We start from the raw sequence: 24259 nt of genomic DNA on the forward strand, positions 1-24259 counted from the left end.
CAAATCAGTTCAGTTACTATTTATTGAGCAATGACTAAGAGCAGGATGCTAAGCTGGATGCTGAGGGAATACAAGATGAACATATAGATCAGGAAACTGCCCTCAAGGAGGAGGCCAAGAGCATCACACTGATGGATGGAGAACGAAACAGAAAATGGTGTGCCCACATGAACACCCCAAGAGGGCAGGCCTGCCTCGAGGGTGGCATTGAGGGTTGGCCTAGAAGGATAGCAGGATCCCGGGAGGAGGCGGGGCTGGGGGCCGTCCGGCCGATGTTGAGGTGGCCTGGGAGCTGCCCCGGGAACAAGTACAGTCTAATTGGACTGAGCTAAGCGCTGGGGAGCAGGTGAGCCTGAGAAAAGTCAGGGCCACTTCCTGGGGGACCTTGGACTAACCCTGGGGCCCCTGTACTCCTTTCACCCAAGGTGAGACTCGGACAAGTTTTAAGCAGGAGACAAACGTGATTACTACCGGGCAGCAGGAGATTAAAGCTGGCCGCCGCGGGTCGGAGGGCTAGGGTGAGGAAGAAAGGACTGAGACCAATCCAGGTGAGAAACAGTGAAGGCCTGAACTTGGGTCGGGTCAGACGGTATTTTACAGATGCTTTAAAAGATATTTTCTCATTAAAAAAAAAAATCAGTGGTGATCACATATATATAAAAAATATCCCGACATCCGCCTACAGTTCTCGCAGGCTCCTGTGGCAGCTGACTTCTCCCTGACTCCCGTCGGCGCTGGGCCTGTCAGGGAAACGGCTATTGCACAAAAAGGCTGAAGCCACCGTGCTAAACCTCGGTGCTTATGCTGCTGCTTCTGGAGCATTCCACTCCGCTTGGGGAACCAGACAGTTTGAAATGCGCAAGTATTTTATGTAAGAGATTATTTACAGCGGGTCGAATATCAGATCAATTAAACCTGAGAGTCAAGCCTGCTTTAGAAACCCCTGAGTCTGCGGGCACCCAGACAAGCCTACTAGGGCAATGTAAGACCAGAACCACTTTCTTGAGACACCAAGGACCTGGGAGAAGGCGCCGGAAGGCCTCCTTCCTTGGCCTCCCATGGCCCTCCTTATAATTAGATGCATGCCACTATAGGAGACGGTGCAGGAGCAATGCCCAGGGGTGTTGTGGCCAAGGAGAAAAAGCAGAGAGAAATAGCAGTCATAGGTATAGCCAGAAGTCATTAAAATAATATTTTGTTTTTGAAATGCTCACAGATTGGAAAACACCACACAGATCAGGAAAGCCTGTGGAGCCCAAGCTGCTGTAATTTTCACCCTACCCAATCTGCTAATGCATTCTGGAGCTAAGGTGACCACAGAGCGCTGTCTGCAGCTAAGGAAAGCAGAGTGGCCCATCTATTATCTCCAAAAACAGAAAACGCAGCAAGTTCAGGAAAAGCAATACTTCAAAATGTCAACCTTTACTTAAGGCATAATGCTTTCAGGAGGGAGGATGCTGGGAACACGGCCATTGGGCGCTGGCCAGTGGGGACAGATGGGGCGTTGGATCAATAGCTGATGGGTCTTAGCTACAGTATTCAGCTTCTTGGTGCAAAAAGGGAGAGCTGGGTCAGCTGACAAACGGAAATGGTGTGGTTACGTCAGACATTGGATTTGCTTTCATAATCAGGCTTCCAAGGAGCCTCTAAAATTGGAGACTTCCTTCTCTTTGTCTCCAGCAGTCTGTGGGGAAGGAAGTCTATTTGCCCCACTCCTGTGATCCCTACCGAGTAGGGACCCTTCGTGCTCTCTGCCCTCCAGAGGGCTACCCTGAGGAGCTGTTCCAGCCCTTCTATTGAATAGTTTCCTTGGGGAAATGGGGAGGGGCTTGATGCCCATCTTGCCCACCACTGCTTGCCCACCCACAGGTGGCAGGTGAGTGCCCCCTGCTTCTCACCCTGGAACCAGTGCGTGATTTCCATCCAGGGGGAAGACAAAAATGCTTCTTTCGGCTTTGGATCCCAGCCAAGTCTTCAAACAAGCCTTGTTATCAAGAAGGCACATGTGAGAGCTTTGATTCTCTTGTCTAATTGCTCCCTTGCTCCAGAATCCAGAGTGCAGGAGAAATGTGATTCATTAACACTGTCACATCCCCAAGGCTGTGGAGAAACCCAGGAAGGGCAACGCCAAGTGTGTCAGTAGCAGTTGCCCTCTTTCCTTGCCCCGGGTTGCTATTCAACTAGATGACAATTAAGCACTGAGAGCACCCCTATTCTTCACGGAAATGCAGTTGTGGCGTAGAGCAGGCTGCCAAGGCTTAAAGGGTATGAATGATGGGGACAGGAGCGCCCTGGAGGACTCAAGCCAGGCCCAGTATGCTCTGGAGAGAGCACTGCGCCCTCTGCTCCTTAGCAGGAGGCAGAGCTCTGCCCCTGTCCCACTACGTGGGCTGTAAGCACGGCCCAGGCTGATTTTCTCTTGTCTCTCACACCGAGCCACCCTGGGAGAGGCGCACTGATGGTCTGTCTGCATGCACCTTTCTCAAAGTGACATGGAGCATCTGTGCCTTTTGTTTTCACCTAATTTACCAAGCTGGCCCAAGAGCCCATCTAAGTCACCCTCCTGGGTAGCGACTTCTGGCTGGGTCAGAACACTCAGTTCTCACAGGTGATGTGGACAATCGCAGAAGCCTGAGCTCATTTGGGAAGGCAGAGGGGGCTTCTGAGGATAGCTTCTTCAATCTGGGGGCAACGTCACTAAACCTTTCTAGTTCTACCCTTGTAAGGTTTCTGGTCCTTTGTTTTCATTGTGTGCCAATTCCTGGGGAGGGGTAGAGAGTAAGAGAAGATTGAAAAATATTGCAGTGAGGTAACTAAAACAATCATGGCTTTAAAAAAGCCTTTCCATTTGGGTTACTTGATAAAAATCTACCAAGAGACAGGGAGCTAGCTGTGGCTTTGTGGTGATTATATTACCTCAGGGACTGGGGCCCTTGTGCTCTGAGGAGAGCCTGGGAACCTGTCACATAGTAGAAACAAAAGGACACAGGCTTTGGGGCAGAAGAGACTTAGATTCAGATCCAGTTCTGCCACTTACTAACTCAGCAAGTTACCTAACCTGGGTTTTTTTCCCCTTATTTTTCCAAGTGAGAGGAGGAGACATAGGGAGACATGCGCCCCAACTGGGATCCACCCAGCAACCCCTTTCTGGGGCTGATGCTCTGCCCATTTGGAGCCAAGCTCACAACCAAGCTATTTTTAGCACCTGAGGCAGAGGCTCCAGGAAGCCATCCTCAGTGCCCAGGGTTGATGCACTTGAACCAATTGACCATAGCTGCAGGAGAAGAAGAGAGACAGACAGACAGACAGAAAGAAGGAGGAGGGGAAGGGGTGAAAAGCAGGTGATTGCTTCTCTTGTGTGCCCTGACTGGGAATTAAACCCAGGACATCCACATGCAGGGCTGACGCTCTACCACTGAGCCAACCTGCCAGGGCCAACCTAACCTTTTTTTTTTTTTTTTTTTTTTACAGAGACAGAGAGAGAGTCAGAGAGAGGGATAGATAGGGACAGACAATCAGGAACGGAGAGAGATGAGAAGCATCAATCATCAGTTTTTTGTTGTGATACTTTAGTTGTTCATTGATTGCTTTCTCATATGTGCCTTGACCGTGGGCCTTCCGCAGACCAAGTAACCCCTTGCTTGAGCCAGAGACCTTGGGTCCAAGCTGGTGAGCTTTTGCTCAAACCAGATGAGCCCGCGCTCAAACTGTCGACCTCAGGGTCTTGAACTTGGGTCCTTGACATCCCAGTCCAATGCTCTATCCACTGTGTCACTGCCTGGTCAAGCGAACCTAACCTTTTTGAATCTCAGTTTTCTTATTTTTAAAATGGAGATAATAATATTTATGTATAAATGTATAAGTCATTGGTTGATGGTTAGAATTATTTAACATACCCAGGCCTTAGTACAATGTCTAGTACACAGTAAGCATTCAATAACTATTGACTTTTATTATTGTTTCTATAAAAATTCTATCCCTTGTCTTTGTTAATAGCCATAACTAACAATTATAAGTGTTGATTACTGCCAGGTTACTAAGCAACAGCAACCACAGAATTCTATACATCAGATCTTAAGAGGGACTCAAGAATTTGCCTGACAGCTGTATTTGCATATTCCTTAACTAATCACCAGGCGGGCAACACCAGCGTAGTGCCCACACACAGGCTCTGTGTTTAATTTGTGGTACTTTGGGAGGAATGATGATGGAGATTAGTAAGGGGCCTCAAATTCTTTACAGATATAATCTCACTCTTACAACAACCTTAAAGGAGGAATTTATCATTGTATTAGTTGTTTTAACAAATCCCCAAATCTCTGTGCTTTCACAAAAAGAAAAGTTGACGTCTTTCTTACTTCAGTCTATTCTGAGCAGTCCTGGGTGGGCAATCTTCTCTTCTATGTAAGGTAGGAACCTAGGCTGCCTCCACCTTATGAGCTGACTGACTTAGGTCTTCAGAGTTCTCTTTCTTTTTGACTATAGGTTGGGGAAGGAGTTGGTGGGAGAGTCACCTACTTCTTAACCACTTTGACCAGAGATCACTTTCCCTCCCATTCCACTGATGAGAATAAGTCCCATGTGGCTGCAAGGGGGCCTGGAAGATGTAGGCAGCCATGTGCCTACACTGTAGCTGGGTGGCCAGCCAGCTGCCTTTGCTATAAGAATTGTACTTATTCCCAGCTGGAGAAAATGAGGCTTAGAGAGCTTAATTCACTAGTCCAAGGGCGGGACCAACAAGGAGTTGACTAAAGACCCTGCCTTTTTAACGATTATTCCAAACTGCCTCTGCCGGTGGCCCCTGATCGGGAGGAACAGAAGTATAGGAATAAGGAGAACAGTGTTCCCTGGCTCATGTCTCTCCTCTAACTATGCGGGCATGCTCAGGACGGAGCTCCTGGGTCTTACACGTGCTCATTCCTGCCAGATGCACAGTTGAATTTCCAGCTGCAGAGCTCCAGAGCCTACTGTAAAGGTGGCCCATTCAGCCATCTCTTCAAGGCAAGCTATTTACCGTATTTCCCCATGTATAAGACGCTCCCATGTATAAGACGCACCTTAATTTTGGGACCTGAAATTTGAAAAAAAAAATGTATTACATAAAGTTATTGAACTCAAGTTTTATTCACCGAGAACAATGAGTGCAAAAACAAGCACGAGAAAGTGGGAAATGCAAGTAAAAAACTCTACAACCACTGTATAAGAAGCACCCAGTTTTTAGACCCCAAATTTTTTTTAAAAAGGTGCGTCTTAGGCCCTGGCCGGTTGGCTCAGCGGTAGAGCGTCGGCCTAGCGTGCGGAGGACCCGGGTTCGATTACCGGCCAGGGCACACAGGAGAAGCGCCCATTTGCTTCTCCACCCCTCCGCCGCGCTTTCCTCTCTGTCTCTCTCTTCCCCTCGCCTCAGCCAAGGCTCCACCTGGAGCAAGGGATGGCCCGAGCGCTGGGGATGGCTCTGTGGCCTCTGCCTCAGGCGCTAGAGTGGCTCTGGTCGCAACATGGCGACGCCCAGATGGGCAGAGCATCGCCCCCCTGGTGGGCAAGCGGTCGCCCCATGTGGGGCGTGCCGGGTGGATCCCGGTCGGGCGCATGCGGGAGTCTGTCTGACTATCTCTCCCCGTTTCCAGCTTCAGAAAAATGGAAAAAAAAAAAAAAAAAAGGTGCGTCTTATACTTGGAGAAAGACAGTACTTAGGCTCTGCCTCTTAGGTGAGTTGGTTCTCTAAAGAAGTAGTTGCAAGTTTTCTCTATAAGCTGCTCTGGTGTTTCGGTGCTCTGTTCTCAGAGTAGATATTGGGGTGCAGCATTTAGCTCCCCTTCACTGGGCCAGTGCACCCACACCACAGCTGCGATCAGATCTCAGCTGCACCCTCCTTGAGGATTGTCCTCAGCCAGCGGAGGGCGCCTCACTCGGAGATCATAGGAGATCATGTTCCCCTCTCCCTATCAGGCGTGATCTGCCCAGTGACGGGCTGATGCTGGGGTATAAAAGCCTGGTTCTTTTTCCTTGAGGTGGGACAATTCTTCAGGGCTACTAGTGCTCCAGAGCTCCCTCTGGGATCAGACTGAGGCTAGAGTTGAGCTGAACCCACATCTTTATCTGTCTTCTTCTCCTGCTCTAACCTGTTTCCCTAACTCCCTTCCTTCTCCTGAAATCTCGTGAAAATGCGAGTCTTACATGGACCTATGGCCCAGGGAACTTTGGCTCTAAGACAGCACCCAACTAGGAAAACCTTCTTCTAATCACAAACTTCTACCCCTGGAGGTTACAGAAAACGACTGATCACTCTTGGCAAATACATCATAATTTGAAGACTTTTTTGCATTGCCTGATTCTCTCCCACCTTCTATTCTTCAGTAGAACAATTCTAGCTCTGTGAACCACTGTTTGTGATTTCAGTTTTAATGTCAACACCATCGCCCAGGACATAAACCTGGAATTGAACTCATTTAGCAGGAAGTGGGATAATGAAAGGGCTATTTCATATTGCATCACTGCTGCAACCAACCATAGCAAAGACGAAGTTTTGCCATCTCAAAAGACTGTCTCATTTTCATGTCACTTACCATATTTTTCACTCCATAAGACATAGTTTTCTTCCCCCCAAAAGTGGAGGGAGAAATGCCTGGGTGTCTTATGGAGTGAAAAGCATGGTATTTTATTAAATATTTTAACACACCATTTGGTTCAGAATTTTTTTTCCCTTATTTTCCTCCTTAAAACCCTAGGTGTGTCTTATGGTCAAGTATGTTTTATGGAGTGAAAAATATGGTAACCATCATAATATTCTTTCACCAAAAAAGAAGTCTAGGATGAAAGCAGCCTGGGCTTTCAGGTAGCTTTACAAGGTCACCAGGCACTTAGAGACTTTCTGTCTCACTGTCCGAGCCGTGACCATTGTTTACTTGGTCCAAGATGATTGCTGAAGACCTAGCCATCACAGGTGCGTTCTGGGCAGCAGGATGGTGGAAGGAAAGAAGATGGTGTGCTTCTTCCCTTTAAGGAGAAGTCTAGGAAATCTCACACAGCACCGCTGTCCACTTCTCACTGGCCAAAATAGAGTGAACATGACCGTGCCTAGAGGCTGATGTAGCTCAGAGCCGTCCATGGCTAAGGTCTCTTCCGAATGTTAATGCCTAATTTTGCATTCCTAATTTTGTATTATTTTCAACCACCTTCAGAAACAATTTTTTTCTTTTTTAAAAAAAATATTGATTTTAGCAAGAGAGGAAGGGGGAGAGAGAGAGAAACATCATTCTGTTCCTATATGTGCCCTGACCAGGGACTGAACTGGCAACCTCTATACTTTAGGACAGAGCTCTAACCAGCAGAGCTATTCAGTCAGGGCAGAAACATTTTTTTTTTTAATTTTTCTTTCTTTTGAAGCTGGAAACGGGGAGAGACAGACAGACTCCCGCATGTGCCCGACCGGGATCCACCCGGCACGCCCACCAGGGGCGACGCTCTGCCCATCAGGGGGCGATGCTCTGCCCCTCCGGGGCGTCGCTTTGCCGCGACCAGAGCCACTCTAGCGCCTGGGGCAGAGGCCAAGGAGCCATCCCCAGCACCCAGGCCATCTTTGCTCCAATGGAGCCTTGGCTGCGGGAGGGGAAGAGAGAGACAGAGAGGAAGGAGGGGGAGGGGGTGGAGAAGCAAATGGGCGCTTCTCCTATGTGCCCTGGCCGGGAATCGAACCAGGGTCCCCCGCACACCAGGCCGACGCTCTACCGCTGAGCCAACCGGCCAGGGCGCAGAAACATTTTTTTAAGCCATTACTGTGTGCAAGTCACTAGCCGGGCATAGATACCCCAAAGCAGGGATGAGTATAGGTTAGATCAAAGGAGCTCTGAGCACAGCCCTGGTGGTTCTGGTGTTCCTGCAGGCAAGTGTGTTCTCTTCATCTTCCCTGGTTCACTGGGGTTAATGGCGTGGTGTGGCCAGGAGGGTGTTGTGTGTGTGTGTAAAGGCAAAAAGGAAAATTGAGGATCACTGATCTCAGGGAGTGACTCATCCATAACTAGTGTATTTTTTTTTTTAATTGCCTATTCTATTTATTGTGTTCCACTTCTGAAAAGGAAGAAATAGTTCAAAATAGCCCCTTCTTCACAATCATCAAAACAGGGGTGAAGATGGTAAATGGAAGTTCAGAAGGAAGAACTTAGATTGAAGAAGGCTACTATAACTTAGCACAAAACTTAGGTTGGGGCATCTTTGTTGTGTTAGTAAAAAGGAAGGTTACTAGGATTCATGACTGTGGCTATGCAGAAAGAGAGGCATGGCAGTTCAATGGGAGGGACAAGCTCTTTCCTTAGCATCGGGCTCTGTGAGATGTATGGTGCCAGATTTGTTTTAAAGGAGTTAAGTAAAAAAATACAGGATGTATAATAATACTCTTGCAGAAAGTGTGGAGGTGGTGTTCAAATAGCTATTTCTTATATCAGGCCTGGGAAGGTCTAGAGTTAAATTATTAAATATTATTTTTTTGTTGAGGCTAAGATCCTATTGATAATAGATATATCACTATTCTAAGTATCACTAAGAAAGGGAAAACACTGCCAAATAAATTATGACTTCCAATAAACTGTAAGATGCATTCTAATTTATAAGATGTTACAATGTGAAAAAAAGTGCATCTTAATATCAGTCATATGTGGTACCCATTTAATGACTATATTTATGTGGGAGATAAAGTGATATAGAATGTAAGGTCTCTCATGAAGTTAACACAAAGGTAGAATTTAAAGAATGTTTATTTAAGACATTAACTAACTGGTAATAGATATTAGTACCACAGAAGAAGCTAAGAACCCCATTCTACATGGTTCAGTGGGCACATCATCTGAAGTAGCTTTCTGGAAGTCTGAGTTGGCATACTTTCACCAGCTATGACTCTTGGGTCCGGAAGACTACAGGAAAGGCCCCTATTAGACACATGTAGACTACAGACCTAAACATGGTCCTTGGGGATGTCGTCATTCCCTCCTAATTTGTACAGGATCTTAGGGTACTTAGCCTATTTATCAGGGCAGGGGAGCCTATTGCATCTCACAGGGTATTGAAATTGAATAAATTAATCACTTAAAAAAAAAACTTGCCAGAGGAAGGAGTGGGTAGGGATATCAAACTGCTCACATACAGAACAATAATACTTAAAACCACAACATCCAACATCGATGGACACTTTCTTTGTGCCAGGTGTGCTTGAAAGGCAGTGATGGGTCCTGTTGGGGGCCAAGGCACAGCTATTCTTTGCCTGAAAATCCCAGGTATTTATTTTCCCAGCTTTCCTTTCAAGTAGGGTTGCGGTTCCAAAGTGTGAAAATAATTGGGAGTCCTGGAGATCCTTTCAGGTATCTGAAAGGTCAAAAATATTTTATATATATAATCTCCAATGAATATATAGAGCCAACAGAATATATATATATTCATTTCAAGATGTTATTTTCCCCTGTCGTCATTTGCACTGATGTTGCAAACAGTGGTGCATCAGAACTGCTGGTGGCTTAGCATGAGTCACGCACCAGACGGTCACCACTGTATTCTTCACCACCACAAAGAGCTTTTTCAAAAAAGTATTTTACTGAAGAATGTCCATGAATCAGTAAAAGTTATTAATTGTATCACAGCTTGACTTGGGAAGAACACATAAGACATTTCTACCACGTAGCAAACAATGGTTGTTCTTACATAAAGCACATGTCAGTTGTTTGAGTTGCAAGCTGAACCACCTGACCCCTCCTCATAGAACACCATTTGTACTTGAAATGATCTATGGTTATTTAGGCTTAGGCATTTGATAGAAATGTGTTCAAAAATTGAAGTGAGTCAGTCCTATCAAGAAAAACAACTGACAATATTTTCTGCCAATGATAAAACTCAGTCTTTCAAAAGAAACTAGAATGGCGGTGGTGATAATATTAATGAATGTGATATTTTTATATCATATAGTAGAATATGCCAACATTTGTATGATTTGTAAAACTCAATGAATGAATATTTTCCAAATGACCAATGCATATATGACAGAATTTTAAGTACAAGATTTTAATGTAATCAAGTATGAAAAATTCATTGATGTTTTTAGATTTCACATTGCCACTAACTACTACTTGTCAAGTTTGATGTAATATGAAAGAAGAATATCCACAATTATCTGAAAATACTGTTAACATACTTCTTTCTTTCCAACTACATATCAGTGTGAGCTGGATTTTTTTATACGTAGCTCAGCTAAAAGAATATATAGCAACAGACTGAGCGTGGAGGCAGGTATAAGAACACAGCTGTCTTCTATTGTTTTTCTTAAGCTAGACAGTGAAAAGAGTAACAAAAATGTAAAATGACACCACTCTTCTCACTAAATTTATCTTTGGAAATTATAGTTATTTTTCATAAAAAATATTTTCACATGTAATGGCTTTATTATTGTCATTTTAAAGGAACGAATAAAAATTTTAGAGAAATCTCAGTTTTACTTTGTAACAGAGTAAATGTTAAAATGGTCATAACACGAAGACAAAAAGCTCTTTAGGGTCTTTAATATTTTTTTTTAACAATGTAAAAGGGTCCTGAGACCAAAAAGTTAGAGAACTCTGAGCTTGGACGTTGTCATATGACTCAGTCTTAACCAATGGGACCTGAGAAAAGTCTGGACAGGTGGGGGTGGCCATCTGAGAAAGGTTCTTTTCCTTCAGAAAAAGTTCCTGGGCACGGATGTGACTGGTGAAGATGTGCTCTGGTGGCTGGGACAGCTCTCTTGAAATCATGAGGAGAAAAGTTAGAGCATTCAAGCCAAACAGCTGGTAACTGAGGTCCTGCCTAACACCAAAGCCCCAGCATTGCCCATTACACCTCATTGCTATTCACTTTAACAATGACAGATAAAGCTCTTCCTGTAAGCTCTTCCTGTAAGTGACTTGCGGTGACCTCTGAAAATGGTTCACTGTTTACTTGACCCAGAAAACCCCACACAGTCATGCAGATCAAGAGGGTCAAATGTTTTTGTTCACTTAAACTTGTCCAGGCCATCAAGGGTATGCGTATCTGAAAAACCACCAAGTATCTGAAGGATGTCACTTTATAGAAGCAGTGTGTGCCGTTCTGTTGTTACAATGGTGGAGGTGCTTGGTGTGCTCAGGCCAAATGGTGGGGCTGGACATGGGGTCAGTGGCACAAAAGGAGTGCTGAATTTTTGATGCACATGCTTAAAAATGCAGAGTAACGCTGAGGTTAAGGGTTTAGTTGTAAATTCTGTGGTCATTGAGCACATCCAGGTGAACAAAGCTCCCAAGATGCAGAGCAGAACTCACAGAGCTCATGGGCAGATTAACCCACACACGAGACCTTCCTCCCTGACTTAGAGGATCTTACTAAAATACAGCAGATTGTTCCTTCACCAGAGAGGAGGTTGCACAGAAGAAAAAGATAGCCCAGAAGAAACTAAAGAAATAAAAACTTATGGCCGGAGAGTAAAATAAATGCTAATAAAACTGAGACAAAAGGGGTGGAGCAGGTAAAGACCTAAAGACCCCGAAAAGTAATGAGAATTTGCACATATTGTCTCTAAAAGCCTGTATTGTGATAGCCTGAAGAAATGGTCATACAAAAGGCAGGAGTCAGTTCCAGTGGATTGGCCTACACTTTTAGGAAAATTTGGAGGATGTTTGTTGTGGCTTGAATAGTGCCTCCTTCTCCTGCTCCACCCCCTACCCCAATTCATGCCCATCTAGAACCTCAGTATGTGATCTTATTTGGAAATAAGGTCTTTGCAGATGTAATTAACTCACTTAAAATGAGGGCATACTGAATTAGGGTGGGCCCTAAATCCAGTGACTGATAGCTTTATAAGCGAGAGGAGAAGGACACAGTGGCAGACACAGGGGAGAAGGCTGTGTGAAGACAGGCAGAGAGTAGATGCAGCTACAGGCCAAGGAATGCTAGGATTTGGGGGCCACCGGAAGCTAGGCAGAAGCGAGGAAGGATTCTCCAAGAAAGACGTCAAAGGGAGCATGGCTCAGCTGACACTTGATTTCATAATCCTAGACCCTAGAACTGTGAGTGAATAGATTTCTGGTTTGTGGTACTAGGTTATGGCAACCCTAGGAAATGAACACAGGGCTCAATAGAGAATCTTCATAGTAATTAAGGTTAGGAAAATAAACAGTCTGAGAATTTAAAGCCTAGGAAAGAGGAAAAAAAAACAAACTTCTTCTCCTTGAGTTCAAACTTAACATGTTTTTCATAAAAGTAAAGAAGGAAGTTGATTCCTCTGCTCACCCTGGAAAGATGAGAAGCTGCTGCTTGGAAAGTTCTGGTTTTGGTTCCGCCTCCTGGTTCTGGTTCCATTGGGTGATTATTGGGCTTTAAGCATCTTCAGCATCTAGTGCTTTAGTTTTCTCATTTGCTATATAAGGGGGTTGGACCAGATGGGCTGTAGGATGTTATCTAACTCTAAAATTATATTATTCTTACTGGTTTATTTATGGTGAGAAAAGTTTTCTGGATAGAAGAGAGAGTCTTCAATGTTCCAGTGGATTACCAAACAGTAAGATGGATTTCTTCTTTGAAACATATTCATGAATAGCGTTGCTCTGAAAGCTACAGCCTGGGGAGTCAGCTGCAGGCTGGGAAATATCCCTTCAGGACAGAAACCACCACATTCAGATGCCTTCAGGGACCAGATGGTAACACGGGTGCATCAGACAGACCAGGTGTAGTAAGTGGTGAGGGCGGAGCTGTGGTAAACGAGAGGGCCCCTGGCCCTCACAGGGACGGTCGTTGGTCTGCTCTGGCCAGTTGTTGCCAAACAGCACTGTGGACCTACGATGCCAAATCTTCGTTTTTTTCAGAGAAAGTCAGAATTTTCATGTGGAGTCTCTCAAATTTTAAACATTTTAGTAACTGAATCAAATTTAAAACTCAACACTGCCGGTTCAACAAAAACACTTCTATCGACTCAATGTGGTCCCTCAATGTGCCTTGGAGTCAACATTTACCAGAACAGATACGCAGCTTAATGAAATACTCAAGCTTTTAGACATCCGTTGCATACTCATTTAGCTAAGAAAAAAATAGAACACATGATATTATCTCTGTCCTGTGGTTAAGGAACCAAAGAAAAACAAGTTTCCATTACTTGAAAGGGCTTTGAGCACAGCTTCGATTTCCTGACTCTTTACCCGCCTTTCTTTCCATCAGCTCCTCTACCCCTCACACTATTAGGAAGATGCCCAGCAAAAGCTGTTTGCCTTGATTGACCTGTCCACGTGCACATGAATTTCAGTCTTCGAAGCAGCCCAAAGGTACAAGTATTATCTTAAGAGAAATGGGAGTTTGTGTCTGAGCCTTGTTATGTATCAGAAAAAAGAAAACGATTGAGAAAGTTGGTGATGGTTCAAGTTACATTGTAATTGTAGGTCATGGTTGAAATGGTAAGGACCAAAATATCCAAAGTAGAAAAGGTCCTATGAAATAGTAACTAGAAAGCTACCAGAAAGTGATTCCAGATACTGTTGTTTTTACTCACAGAGGACAATATCCATCTGTAATAGTTTATCCTATGTGTCAACTTGACAGGGCTAAGGGATGCCCAGATAACTCATAAAATATAATTTCTGGATGTTTGTGGAAGAGATTATCATTTGAATCAGGAGACGGAGTAAGGAAGCTTACCCTCACCCATATAGGTAGGTGAGCATCTCCCCATCCACTGAGGACATGAAGAGAACAAAAAAGTGGAGGAAAGTGAATTTGCACTCTGCCTGAGCTGAGACAGCCCTTTTCTCTTGCCCTCGCACATTGGTGCTCCTGGTTCTTGGGCCTTTGGATTCAGACCAGGACTTACACCATTGGTTCCCCTGGTTCTCTGGCTTTCAGGTTTGAGTTGTAACTACACTACCAGCTTTTCTGAGCCTCTGCTTGATGATGGCAGATGGTGGGACTTAGCTTTTATAATGGCATAAAACAATAAATCTCTCTCTCCATATATATTTATATATCTATCTATCTATCTAATCTAGATACAGATACAGATATATACATATGTGTGTATAAAAAGTATTAGATAATATATTACATATATATAATTAATATATATTACATATATATGTATTACAGTTGTAGTACAAATCAACAATACAGTAATTAAGTAATAATATAAAAATAAACTTTGTTTTGCATACTCACAACAGTAAATCTACTTTTGCTCACCCCTGTATATATATAGATATAGATGATGTAGATATAAACAGATATCTATCCATATCTATATATATATATATTTCTCCTTTCATTCATTTGCTTAATAATTGCTGTTTGAGTACTATTATAATACAGTGAGCAAGATAAAAATGCCTCCTTTTGTCCCAAAGTGTAGAGGAGGAAATGGATAAATTAGCAGGAAGTATGGACCCTATATACTAAAGCCCAAAAGATGAATTAGTCCCAATGTCCCCTTATTTGCCAAACATTTGATCAAGTGTCACCTTGTTCACCTTGTCATAGTTTGTTTCTTAGTCGGAACACGAACAATGTGCATCTTAATCTTCTGCTTAAAAATGTAAACCTGAATTTGAGAAGACATGAAGCTAAGAATGGCATCTTAAAAATTGGCCTTAGTATAACTGGAAAAGAACTAAAAAGATCTGGGTTCTTATCTTGTCTCTTCCACTTCACAGTGGTGTGAACTTTATATGTCACTTGCCTCTCTGAACCTCAGCTCTTTTTCTTTAAGATCTCAGTCTATCTTTCAGGACTGTTATGACAAGCTGATGTATGTGACAGTGCATTGCGACCTGGAGACACCTCTATAAATGGTTGCCTTTATTATTATGACTTCTTGTAAAGCCAGTAGCCATGGCCACCATCACAGCCGCCTGGCCCATGCAGGTTCACATTAGATTCAGACAGACGGTAATGAAACAACGGAGCCAAGAACTGGTGGGCCATTAGCTTTAATCCTAGCTTGTACCCGGCGGGCAAGAAATACACACAGTGGGAAAACACTTCTCTTTCCATTCAGGGCTCTCAAAGCCACTGACTCATCCAAGTATACCTAGAATCAAAGGTTTCTAGCTCACCAGCCTTATTCACCTCTGTTCCCCATCTCCTTCTCTCTGCACAAACTCTGCACTAACTGGCTTCTCCTTCAGCACTCCACCATCTTGGCTGCCTCTTTTCTCCACGTGGCCTTTCTCTGCTCTCCTCCAGCATGGGTTCCTCTGCCCCATTTTATAGTGTAGAAATCAAAACTTTTAATCCAATATACAAATAAGGAAGTCTCTGATACAAAGTCACTTATCTGAGGCATAAATGGGATTTCTCATAAGAGTGCATCACCCCACATCATGCAACAGTCAAGGGTGTGGGCAAAAGCTTAGTTTTAAAACTAAGCCTTATGCTATAACAACCCTGCCTGCTTACAGCCTGTCTCCCACACTCAGTGCAAACTATAAGCGAGCAAACATATATATCATATTTACAAACTTATTTGACCCCCACTTCTGTACTTCTAAAACATACTAAAAGTATATTTTGAATATAGAGTGTATTCTAATGTAAAATATGGACCATAGTTAACAATAATATATCAATATCATTTGTCAGTTGCAATAGATATACTGCTTTTGGACATGCATATGTATGAAGTGCAGAAGGGAAAAGGGAAATATGAGAATTCTCTGTACTTCTGATCAATGTTTCTGTAAGCCTAAAACTGCTCTAAAAACTAAGTCTATTAATTTAAAAAATCAAAAAGTTACTTTAGCATTACCAATCTGTGAAATGTGTAATATGCCTCCAAAAGGTATATTTTGTTAAATAAATTGGACCTGTTTACCTAATCAATCTGCTAGGAGAAGCTTTTATTCAGAAAGAAGAAAAGTGAGCTGTGGTCCAGTTTCTCTGAATAATCCTAAATTGCATAGCAGTGGGGCTAGGTACCTACCATATTCCCCCATGTATAAGACGCACCATTTTTCATAAAATTCAGGTCTAAAAACTGGGTTTTCCTTATACAGTGGTTGTGGCGTTTTAAATGCCATAGATGGAACTGAGGACGAGGCAATGTACAAAGACAGTGATTTGTCATCAGACACAGATGAGGACAAGCTAATGGATGGGAGTTTTGACAGTGATGAGTTGTATGAATTTTATGATGAATAAAACTTGAGTTTAATAACTTTATGTAATACATTTTTTTCAAATTTCAAGTCCCCAAATTAAAGTGCATCTTATACATGGGAGCGTCTTATACACGGAGGAATGTGTTAAGTGTGGTTTCCTATGCTTATCAACAGGAGGCACCCAGCTTTTGTGACCTGACATTAAAAATATAGCAGGTATCAATTTCCCTCAATATCAGAACTTCACCTAGCCTACAGGGACAGTCAATATTTGAGACCTTGTTTTTCTCCTGTCTAAAATCCTGTTTCTAACTTCCAAAGGTGCACAGCTCCATTTCAAAGAAAGCAGCGTTTCCCCCTTTGTTTTTGATGGGCTAGTTAGAGAAGCCTTGCCTTTCCATTACACACGGGCTGTGGGAAGGGAAGTTCTTAGTGTTTTCCAGGATATACACTTGCTTGCAAAGTTTCTTGCTTGTGTTTTGGTTTTTGATTGCTATTTTTAAATTTTTATTGGGGTTGCCAGAAGAGGCAGGAACGTAAACTCTGAGACTGCCTCGGCAATCCTCAGGAAAGGGCCCCTTTAACCTGACAAACTGTACAATGTAGGAAGAGAACAACAAAGAGACCTCTCTCTTTCCCCCCGTCTTAGTTCCGATGTCCCCTGTGGGTATCACTGTCTTCCTGCCACTGGCCCTTCCACTGTTCACACAACGTGGCTGCTTGTTCAGCAATGCCCAGTTGACAGCTACCTCCCTGTGTTTTTAATTGAAAATAATATTTTGGTCTAGCACATTTATTGGATAACAAGATTAGGACTCTAGATGATCATTCCATGACCCAAAATCATGCCCTCCCCACCCATCCAGTCCATTTCTGAGACATTTTTCTGACTCTTCTCTCTTGTCGAGTCGATTCCCATTATTTGCAGTAGCTATAAAGTCATCGTAGACGCTGAGGTAGTAAATCCTGAACCACTGCTCCTAGGGGAAATACAGGGTTAGGTTCCTAAGATATGGGGGATCCAGTTACTTTCCATTTAATTATTCTTTTCTCTCCTTCCTCCTCAGCAGCATTTCAATATTCTTAAGTATTTTACATATTAAAAAAGAACTACCTCCTGCTTCTCTCCAATTAGCTCTCTGCTTCTCAACGTTCTTGTAAGAGAATATCATGTCTTCATCTTGAAAGAGAGGTTCCTATTTGCTCTCTCTCTACTTGCTTGTCTTCTACTTCTTGCCCACCCATCAGGCTTTTTCACCCCCTCCCACTCTGCTTGAAACTGCTCTCGTCAAAGTTGGCCGTGGCCTTCGTTTTGTCCAGTCCATATCCTCGTGTCGCTTGACCTCAAAGAAGCACTCAGCCCGTGAACTCCTCCCACCTTTGAATCACTCACTTCCTGGTCCTTCTCTTGGGGTGTTTAGCCTCTGTCTCTCTATTTTTTGACTGTTGGACCTTAGATCACTGACCATCTTCTCTTTCTGCTCTTTACTCCCCTTGATTTCAAGTTGACTACCTATGAGCTGATGGTTTTCAAATCTGCCTTCATCCCAGATTTCTCTCTCAAAGAAACTACAGACTCATGTCTACCTGCCACCTGCATATTACCACGTGAGGGCCCCTCAGGCTTTCCATGTGTTGAGATCGCTGGGTCTAAAGTTAAACTCATCACTTGCTGCTCCAACTGCTGGCTCCAGTATTTCCTGACTTAGCAAATGGCACTATCATTCACCCAAGTCAGAAACTTGAAAGAAAGGTTTTTCTCCCCTTTCCTTATCCCACCACACAATCGCAGTTCTATTGCCCCAGTATTCCTACACTTATCCCCCGGTACCCCCACTGTCAGTACCCTGGCTCCATCATCCATTACCGTCCACCAGAAATCGTGCAATAGACTTCCAGCTTGTCTTTTGACTATCGTCTTGACCCTCTTCAACTGTTCCCCTGACAGTGATTTTTCTAAAGTTCAGATCGTATTACAAAATTGCCCTGTTCATAGTTTTTCAACAGCTCCTCATTATTTTCAAGCTAAATCCAGAATCCTTCTCAGGTATCTTAAGTCACCTGGTGATCTGAAAGGCACTTAGATCTGTAGCCGAATCTCTCCTCCTACCCCCTTTCCAGCCTGGCCTTACATAACATGCTCATATTGACCCAGTTCCCTGAAAACACCACTTGCTCTTGACTCAAGACTTCAGGAGAGCTGGTCACCTGTAAAGCTCCGTATTCCAATCCCTTCCTCTGGGAAACAACCACTCAGCAAGTTTAGATGTCACTTTCTCCAGGAAGCCTTCCCTGATGACCCCTCCCTCAAGATCTAGGTTTAGGTCTCTCCTATATACATCTTCATCACACTCTACCTACGCCAACTGCAGCATAAAGCTTGCTGTCTGATGATCGAAATCTACCATGTCTCTTTCCATCATTAGACTGGACATTGCTTGAGGCTAGGAAACAGATCTTGTTTAACTGTAGGCTCCCAGTTCCTAGGAGAGTGCCTCGTACATAATAGGCACTCAATAAATATTGGCTGAGCGAATAAGTAACTGGATCTGGCTCCTATTTGGGACTCTTTTCTTTTGCAGTTTCTTCAAAGAAACTGAATAAAACCATCAAAAGATATTGAAAATGACTGTCTTCCATGTCAGGTCCTCTAAGTGGGTGGGTTTCTTTACCTATCTTCACTCTCTCCCCCCAAATAAAAATAACCCCGATAAGAACATTAATAGCTAATCTGCTGCACACTTGACAGTGTGCCCAGCACTTCACTCTGCCCTTTGCATGTAATGCTCCAAGCAACCCTGCAGGTAGGCATTCTCCTTGTCCCCATGTTACAGATGAGAAAGCCGAAGAACAGAGCACACAGTATTTTTCCTAGTTCAACCAAAACTAAACAGATGGAAAGCAACGTTTTATTCTTAGGTGGGCTTAAGAACCTATACGCTAAGAAATTGACCAGTTTGCTGTACTTGGACTGTGAATAAAATAAAGGAGAAGTTACATATCTGGGCCTTTGGGTATCTCAATGATTCCTATCCCCTTTCTTGCACCCGTGTGAATTCTTATGCCAGAGAGAAGAGTTCTGTGGGGAGGAAACCTGGTGGAGCTGGAACAAGGAGAGGCCCGGGACAGCAGGCGCAAATACCCCCAAAGCCAGCTGGCTCAGAAGCCCGATTGCCACTGCTCTTGTGCACCGGCCTTGGCTAATTTACTTTCTATTCACTCAGTCTCTTGTCCTATAGAAATATATTTGGGCACAGTGACTTCTCACATCTTCTTTCAAGATTCCATTTTCTGCCTCATGAGAACTCTATGGTTCTAATACTGAGCCCTGTTTATTTATTTACTGTATGCCGGCCACTATACCAAGCGATTTGTTTATAAGTAATGCATTTAATCCTCACAGCCACCATATTGAAGTAAGATCATCTTATTTTACAGATGAGGAAACCAAGCCTCAGATAAGTGATGTCAGTTAAACATCTGTATTAGTTTCTATTGCTACTGTAACAAATGACCATGGAGGTAGTGGCTTAAAACACTATAGATTTGTTTATTCTTATAGATCTGGAGGTCAGAAGTCCAAAACCAGTCTCACTGGACTAAAGTCAAGGTGTTGGCAGGGCTGTTCCTTCTGAAGGCTCTTGGAGGAGAGGTGTGTTTCCTCTGCATTCTCCAGCGTCTAGATGCCGCCACACCGTGGCTAACCTTCCTCCCACCATTTCAACCGCTGCTGCTGTCATCACATCTCCTTCTCTGACTCTGACTCCCTTGCCTTCCTTATAGGACCCTTGTGACTACGTCAGGGCCACCCAGATAACTCAGGATATTCTCTCTTCCCAAGATCTTTAACTTAATCACATCTGTAACATTTCTCTTCCCATATAAGGCAACATATATATAGGCACCAGGGGGTGGAACTCTTTGCAGGGGGGAGGCATTATTCACTCACCACAAGGTCACAAAGCATTAACTGTAACATTCAACTGTTGAGCGTACATCTTGCAAATGTGATTTTTCTTTAGTGAGACCCCCCTGACTTGCTCACTATGAAATACTGCTTCTTAGGTGTGAGAGGACCACCTGTTTCTGCCTCTGTCTCTTCTGCAGATAGAGCAGGAATTGTTGGCTCTGGCTACATATTAGAATCACCTGGGGAGCTTTAAAAACTTACCTGAGTCAGGATCTACCCCAGATCAATTAAAACCAGAATTTCTGGAGGTGGGGCTTGAGTACTTGGCACATTAGAGCATGTCTCCAGGTGATTCTAATATGCAGCTGGCATTGGGAACCACACACTCTCAGAGCATGAGCTATCTGAGTCCAAGAAGGAAAATTTAACTATAAAGTCAAATGGCAAGAAAATGATCTTTGAAGTCACTTATCTCTGGTTTAGTGTCCGTGCTTGTGCCATGTTTTACTTGCATGACCTTGAACAAGTTACTTAATATCTCTGATCTCAGTTTTCTTTTCCAGATAATAATAGCTCCCAAGGTTGTGCAATGAATAAGTCAGATTGTGAATGAAAAGCCCTTGGCTGTGTGCTGATAGGCCCCCAACAGAGGGCAGTGTAGCCTTTTTTTGCAACCTACCCCGACCCAGCCTCGAGAACAGAGGTTTCTGAGCTTCTCCTAATACAAGAATTTCCTTGGCTCTGATTTTTCAGCTCAGAGAAAACTGAGCGTGCCTACTTCTTGGTTAGGTCTGACTTCCTTCTCAGTGTTTTCTTCTGCCTTCCGTCTTGGAGCCTTCTTGCCCGTTGTGATGCTGCTGAGTCCCAGGGACAACAAGGAAAACCTTCTCTGGTTCTCCAGTCCGCTTTCAGAAGGTCAGAACGTTACCGGATTTCTTGGCTGATATCAAGCAATCAAGCTGTACACTGAAAGGAATGATCTTCTGCCCTTAGAAGGAAGTTGCTCACAGGATGTGTCTGGAGGTGAAGAGGTGAGAGTTTTTCTTTGGGCTGAGGATACAATGAGAAGGCGTGGAAATGTTTTTAATGGAAACAGTTCCCAGGGATGGAAGGAACAGGCCAAATGGCTTCCTGTTAAGGATTTGCTAAAGTTGATAGTCTTCGGTGCTTTTCTTTCCCGCTGTCGCTTCTTCTAATTCTTGAAGGTATCAGGAAGGGCAAAAGGGACTGACGATGATTCAGCAATTGGAACCGAGCACATTGGCCCAGCCAGCTCTGCCCCAACCGCTGTGACGAGTTAATAACGTTAATGGAAAGCATTCCCGGACTGAATGAGGGAGCAGGGCTCTGGCAGGATGACTTTCCATTAGGGGCTGCCAACGCTGATGTCACTGGCGACTTTCATTTTGCTCTCTCCCTCTCATTCTTTTAGGTGCAGAGCGATGGAATAATCCTATTGAGCTTGTTTTGCCAAAGTTTGTTTCTCATCGATCATTCAGGTGGCTTCTTCCTTTCAGAAGTCTCTTGTCATCCCCAATTCGGTTTTTACAGATTATTTTTTCATGTCCCAGCCCACGCTAATGAGTCAGCAGGCACTGAGCAAGCACCTCCTGTGGCTGACCATCATGCTAGGAAGTGAGGGGCGATGACCAAGGACAACCAGGCATGGTGCCGGCTACGGAATCTGGTTGGGAATGGATGAGTCACATGCACAGGATACTATCAAGAAGAGGACTGTTGGAAGCTTCTGGAGCTGTAGAAGGTCAATAAGGTTTCTGGTGACCTGGGAAGACTGCCTGGAAGAGGTGAGCCCTGAGGAGAATGGGTAGGACTTAAAGTGAAGAAGGACATTCCAGCTGGGGAGACAACATGGGCTAAGAAATTTGAAAACAATAACAAAAATGAAGATATACAGTAAATCAACTGTTCTTGAGGGTATCGTGGCCCCCAGGTATCTAGATAATGTCAGCAGAAGCACTCATTTCACACCTTCCTTGGTCTCTGTGTCTCCTGAGTGAAGGGGCATTAGCTTTCTGAAGGCACCCTGGGCTCTGGGCTCTGCTTCAGCATGTAGTGTGCCCATCTTACCTCATTTCTAGGAGCCAGTGAATGCCCAGTGATCAGGGTAGCTGAGTGCTGCCTCTTGTAAGTGTGTGTGTGTGTGCGCGCGTGCACGCGCGCGTGCGAGTGCGTGTGTGTGTGTGCGCGTGTGTGTTATCCTTGGAAAGAAGTCTCTGGTTATCTCATATTCAACCACAGGTCAAAGGAGCTGCTACAACCCTTCCTGGCCTCTTCCTCTGCCGTGTGCTCAATTTATTCCAGATGGAGCTGTGTGTCCTGAGAAGATGGATTGGCTGCTGAGCTGATGGACCTATTACCTGATTAAAAGATTGTGGGCTGAGAGTTTAGAAACTCCCAGTGCTCGTCTGGCTTTTGGAAGCACCTAGTTTCTGCCAAGTCCATGTGCGACAGGGGCCTACTTTCAACCAGGACAGGCTGTCCTCTGGATGTTTGCCCGGATCAGTGTGCAGGTCTGGTCACTAATGTGGCCTCCGTGATGGAACGGCCGTGGGAGAAGAGCCCCGTTCCGAAATGCCGGCATAAACGCGGGGTCCTTGATGCTGTGGCACTTAGCAGAGGACAAGAAAAGCCCAGGCTGAGCGTGCTGGGGGCAGAGAAACACGTGCAGAAATATTGGATAATTCATCTTTAGAAAAAGGCTCTCCGTTAAAAATGTCCCTTTAAAAGGGAAGCGTGTAACAATTCTCATTCCCTATTTAAAATTCTGACTAGTGCCCTTGCCCAGCTACTTTTAATAGAACCCCATGTGCCACCTACTGGGAAGATTCTAATGTGATGAACAAGGTCCATCACTTATATTATAATGCAGCCTGTCTCTGAATGCCAAGAATTTACAGGCACTTCATTATTCTTTCTTCCTTTTTCTATACTGTCAAAATCAACTCCTGGACCACTGGGTCTACACATTTAAGAATTGCTTGGTGGGGAGGAGGGGAAGAGTCTCCTGCGGCACTGGGCCCCAGAATTTTGCATTTGATTAAGCTACCCCAGGTAATCCTTCTTACCACAGACCATGATTTGGGATGCAACAGAAGAGGACCGGAATTATGGCTATGTATTTGAATTTAATAAATATTTCGTGATCTATGACATCTTCCATTCACCTACTTCCTTTAACTTGATCTCCATGAGGTGCAAGGGGGGCATTGTTTGTTACTCTTGGTTTCTGGGTGAAGACTGTACAGCTCAGAGAGGCTGTGGTTTGTGGTTCACAGTCAGTGCTGGGCCCAAGTGCTGAGATCCCTGCGTAGCGCTCATTCTGGGAGGCCTGCGGCCCCTCCTGCAGGCCCTACATGGCCCCCCTGGTGGCCCCTGGGGATGGCGTCAGCATTTCTTCCCAGCCCCTGTCTGTGTACTCAATTACAGGAGGAGGGAAATGAAAAGGCTCTCTCTGTTCTGTTATTCTAGGCCATCTTTGGTCAGAGGGAGGCAGTGCTTGCTAAATGTTAAAACGCCTGGTCAGTTGGCTCAATGCATTAAGCCAGGGAGAAGGAGAGTCTAGAGCTCGCTGTTCCCGCTTGGAAGGGGGCAATACCGAATCAAACCCACTCAAACAACTGCTTCTCCCAAACCCCATGCACACACATGACTGTGCCCTGACTCCAGAACTGCCCCTGACTCAGAAAAGAGTCTACTGGTTGATGAAAATTTTTCTTCAATGTGATCTAGTATAATTAAATGTTTGAAAATGAAATGCTACTCCTGAGAATGGTCAATTAACTAGAAGCTATCCAGAAATCAAGAAAGAAAAAGAACATGGAGAGAGAATGAGGACTGTGGGGCAGAGCGTCGTATTCTAATTCCAGCTGTGCCGATAAAACCAGAGCAGCTACCACTACTGACAATTCCTGCGTACCAGCTCCTGCAGGCCCCACAATAACTCATGTATTGAGTGTCGGCCTCTCCCTTTTCCAGATGGGGATCCTAAGGCTCAAAGGTGTTAAGGGTCTTGGCCACCCTGCTAATGAATACCAGAAACAGAAGTCTAGTCCAGGCCAGCAACTTCCAAGCCTGAGCCCTGGGATTGCAACCTCTATGAGGCCTTGACTGTGAGATGGAAATAAAATATTAACACAAACGTGTCACAGAATGAAAGTTTGGGCTCAGGTCCCAAACCTGGGAGCAACCCTTGTCTCCTCTCTTCCTC

The 24259-nt window shown here is 44.3% G+C and overlaps 1 long non-coding RNA gene across 1 annotated transcript; it reads left to right on the forward strand.

The window, feature by feature from the left end:
* The first annotated feature begins 20727 nt into the window (after positions 1-20727).
* Positions 20728-23747, forward strand: LOC136394851 (uncharacterized). The gene is made up of 3 exons (XR_010749243.1): positions 20728-21062; positions 21464-21836; positions 22291-23747. It is a non-coding gene; the product is annotated as an uncharacterized lncRNA (long non-coding RNA).
* Positions 23748-24259: the final 512 nt, after the last annotated feature.

This window comes from Saccopteryx leptura, chromosome 2 (genome assembly GCF_036850995.1).
Source record: "Saccopteryx leptura isolate mSacLep1 chromosome 2, mSacLep1_pri_phased_curated, whole genome shotgun sequence".
In the NCBI taxonomy this organism is placed as follows: Eukaryota; Metazoa; Chordata; class Mammalia; order Chiroptera; family Emballonuridae; genus Saccopteryx; species Saccopteryx leptura.